Genomic DNA, 4,519 nt, shown 5'->3' with positions numbered 1-4,519 from the left:
CTGTTCACGGGTGGAATTTCTTTGCATGTCTCTTGCTGATTCTGACTCACATATGGGGCTAATGAATACCAGGGATTTGAGCTCTGGTGAAAAAGGAGGAGGCTATTCCTTGTGGTGGTTGTTTCACGCAGTTGTCTGGAGACATGGGGGGAGGTGCAACAATAAACTTTGTTTTCAAGGCACCAACTAAATGCAGGTGCACTCACCTGTCAGGAAGCTGAAGATACAATTGATTGTGTAAACAGAGAGCTTGAGGCTTGTCGTGAACGGCGGGAGAAATGCGACACACCATCTGCGTGAATAGCAAATCCCGAAGTTTATTGAAACCCCACACATATTTATATTGGTGTTAATGAAGCTTATACATATTGCAAAAGCTGAGCTCATTATTGGTTAAAGCACACTTAGATCAAACACACCTACTTCTATCTTCTAACAATTATTTTGCTTCTATGTTTGCATTCTTCTAACTTCTCTACCTAAGATAACTACATTTTCTGGCAAGCGATTTTCTCCCCCGTCTTCCCGTTTCAGGGAAGGTCACTGTGACCTTTGTCAGTGATTGGACACTGGTTGCTCAGTTCCCAGCTTGTTTCCCCTATCCTTATCCATTGGTATCACATTGAAATGTCCTTTCTCAGCTAACCAATTATCCAAAAAGCTCTCTACAGAGGCTTACTCATAATTTCTTCTGAGATGTGTGCAGCTAATACAGAAGTAACAGTGAAGTAGCAGTGAACTGTTTGCACTGTGGTAAATACTATTTTCACTACCTCTTCCAGCAAGGACAGCTGATGGGGAGAAAGAGAGAGGAGACACTGTAAAAAGTGAACTCGATCCCTTCAAACCCATAGGGCCCAAATTTTTGAAGATCACAAATTCTGCTGCTATGTGTGATTTGTCGCATGCTTATTCCTTCTGCTTTCATTTTAATTAACTGCATGATTTGGACCTACTAACTTTTCTTTTGTGCTTTCATTTCTTTATTTTCAAGTTCATCCACCTAAGAATTTGAATTCTCAAGCTTCAGGCAACCTTATCAAGATGAATAAACATGGTGATGTGTGTTATTGCAATGATCTTGTCCTTGATGAAATAAAACCATTATTTCTAAAAGGTCCTGGTATAATATTTATGTAAAAGTGGGTTTGTTTCCTCTAGGCCTTTTTCTGGGTGTCTTTTTTTGCCTTTTCCATGAAGGAAGGGGCAAAGCATCAGTCAGCAGGTTCTGTATGTGTAGCAGAGACGGGCTGTTGAAAAACAGAGGACTTGAACAAAGCCATCTGTCTGCAGCTGTAGTTTGAATTTCTGAGCTGTGAGGATTGCCTTCCAATCAATCCCTTTTGCAATCTCTGTATGAACTGTTCAGATTTGTTTTATTCCCTTTGTTCCCTTTGTATTATTTTTCTGGGGCTGAGATTTCTCCATCTCCTTTTGCTTTTCTAGATTCTGTTCTTTGTGCTCTCTCTTTCAACATGTATCAAATATGTTCTTTCCCCACATACATCCTTGATTTTCTTATTTTATAAGCATAACATGCTGAGCTTGATGGTTTGCTGACTTAAAGCAGCTTTTCCTTTCAAACAGGAAATGTGAACAGAAATTGGTTTTCAATTTATTTACCGTATTTATTCTGTGGTACCATCTTGAAGCTGGAAAATTAAGGTGATATGTGGAACTGAACATTTCTCCTCTCTTACAGATATTTCTATTAATTCCCCAGGGTGTTTACTAGAAGTTGCCTCATTCATATTGCCCTGGGACCTTTTATCTGTAAATTGCATGTCTGCATGTCCTTTGTATTGTGTCATAAATGATTTCCCTACTCCCGTGTTTCACAAAGTGATCTATTTTCAAATGATGGGATCCATATCCTACTTAGCCTGTCAGGTAAACAAAGAGTTACAGTGATGGTAACTTTTCCTGCCCACCTTCTTTGACTGCAAATCAGCTGGCTCCCAGTTGAAGCAGTACGGCAAAGGTGAAATAAGAGAAGCTCAGGACGTGCAGTGGGGAGAGCAGCTATTCTGTTTAAGAAACAGGGTTCATTTATGGGGTTGCTGCTAGCTTTGTCAAAAGGCATTTGTCATGGCATCATGCTGCAGGCTTTTCCCTCCAGCTGGATTTCTGTGTACAGCATTCCAGTTCCAGATGCTGAACCGGCTGCAGGGCAAGTAAGAGCCACCAGCTAAGCTTTGCAGTAGGAACAGAGTAAAAAAATTATCTCTGTCTACTCCTGTGTCCACTGACCCCCATTCTTCATAAATTGCTCTTAACTAAAATTATAAAAAATCCCTTCCCCCCTCCCCACACTTTCCCAGACTGAGATGCATACAAAAAGGAAATAGCCCAGAGAGATAAGGGTTTCAGGTGTGATGTAGCTGATAACATGAAAGATCTTATCTCAATTTTCAATATTTTTATCTCTTTAAAACTATGAGAGTAAATACATGAAAAGATGATACAATAGCTCTTCTTTTTTTACACTGATGCCATCCATGGTCTTTCTCTAGGAAAGACTGGATGTTTGCTACTGCCCATCCTACCAAGAAGGTTTGTGCCAAAAGTATCATTTCTCCAAATGGATGAAGTTGTGTTTCTGGAGGAGATGTCTTCTAGGAATATTACCTACAGTTTCTTTAACAATTACAGCAATCATGTTAGTCCTGCACTACTCACTCTGTAAGTGTTACTCCTCAGCATGGATTAGGTGGGATGGATGTTTCACACTATGAAAAGCTCTGCACTAAGCAGCTGAGCACAAAATGTGCATATATAAACTACTGACTTTCCCTTCTTAATGTCTTTGTTAAAGCAACAAAATACACAGTAATTAGCAGTGAGTAGTTGCACAAGAATATTGAAAGAGCATTTTATCACTAATTATTTTTTGTCAGTGCTTGTGAATACCATCATTATTGGTATTAAATGTTATCTTTTGCAGGAACCTATAGGAATTCTTTGTCTATTTTCTCTTCACTTTCTTTAAAAACAGAATGGGTACTTAAATTGTTTATGTACTTTCCCAAATGTCAACACATAGCCATTAAAGCCATGCCTCTTCAGGAGGAGAGTACTGCAAAAGAAATGGAAACTTAACAATGAAATCTTTCTAGTAAAAACACCTGCCTAAACCTTTATCCCTTTCCTTTCCTTTCCTTTCCTTTCCTTTCCTTTCCTTTCCTTTCCTTTCCTTTCCTTTCCTTTCCTTTCCTTTCCTTTCCTTTCCTTTCCTTTCCTTTCCTTCCCTTCCCTTCCCTTCCCTTCCCTTCCCTTCCCTTCCCTTCCCTTCCCTTCCCTTCCCTTCCCTGCAAACAAACGCAATCCAAAATTATGTAAGTTTCCACATAAGTAGAGCAATATTTTGTAAATATTTATACAGAAGCAGTTGGGAATGAGGAGAGGACTAGGGTTAGCCATTTTTTATTTCCCTTGGAAATAGTAAGTTTAAAGAAAGAACCTTGGCAGCTTTCAGATTTAGAAATGCAGCTAGACAGATGGGGCTGTGTGTCTTAAGAGTAAGGTCAATATTTTCTAGGTAATAAGGTTTCAGGGTTATGGACGAGTTACTTGTCTTGAAGGAAATAGGAGAGTGGGGTTTGTTTTATTTTACTTTATTCAAACTCCTTTCCTTTTACATTTTCCTTTTTCTTTTTAATTTTACCTCCAATTCAGTGCTTCACTTTTTAAATTTTCCTTATCACTCACAACAGTGCTTGGTTTCTTGCCCTTCTTATGAGTTTCTATTTGTGAGATCAGTACTGTTTGCTAGGTACATGTGGACAGCAGTTTTGAATACAAAGCTGTTCTCTGTTAGCTTGTATTTCCCAAAAGAACTAATCTAGTGTCTCAAAGCTGGTTTGTGCATAGCCAATACAAGTTAGTGATTCTGGAAGTTTAAAGACTGAAACAAAAATATAAATGTATTCATAAAGACTTTTTTCACAACTAGTTATCAAGAACTGTCTCAATGGCCTTGAAATGTGATGTGGAAAAGCAAATTTTTAGGGGAATTTAATGCACATTTATGATCCTTATTTGATACATTTTGTGAAAATTATGGACAGTGCTTGTAATGTGGGGGAGGGTGGCGAGGAAGAGGAAAGAATGAAAAAGACAAGCACTTTATAGTATTAGCGATTATGTTGGCATTCCAATATAATTTTCTATTTTCTTTTACTACTATTTCATTGTCAGTTGGCAGAAACATATGAATCTTCCTTGTACTACTTCCTTGTACTACTTGAAAGTACTACTTGAAGTCTGTAGTGGCTGCTTTCAGGTAGGTGCTGTTTCAGCATATGGTAGCAATTTGATATATTCAGATTTGTTTTCCTGTTTTTCTTTAATGCATTTTAAATTTGCTATCTAGAAGAAAATGCACATCTCTGTAAGAGAATTAAAAATGCAGAAATGCATTTAAGTATATGATCTAAGCTTATAGTGTGACTTCTGTCCTGCCCTGTAGAATTTGTGAGAAATGAAGTCTGATTAATCATTCCTGAGTCTATGGGTATTT

General features: G+C 38.1%; 1 pseudogene; it reads left to right on the top strand.

The window, feature by feature from the left end:
• The first annotated feature begins 2,096 nt into the window (after nucleotides 1–2,096).
• LOC139593233 (suppressor of tumorigenicity 14 protein-like) overlaps nucleotides 2,097–4,519 on the top strand; it is a 34,170-nt pseudogene continuing 31,747 nt past the window's right edge.

This window comes from Agelaius tricolor, unplaced genomic scaffold (genome assembly GCF_023055355.1).
Source record: "Agelaius tricolor isolate 1412-34295 unplaced genomic scaffold, bAgeTri1.0.p SCAF_9, whole genome shotgun sequence".
In the NCBI taxonomy this organism is placed as follows: domain Eukaryota; kingdom Metazoa; phylum Chordata; class Aves; order Passeriformes; family Icteridae; genus Agelaius; species Agelaius tricolor.
This window is presented reverse-complemented; position numbering and strand designations above follow the sequence as displayed.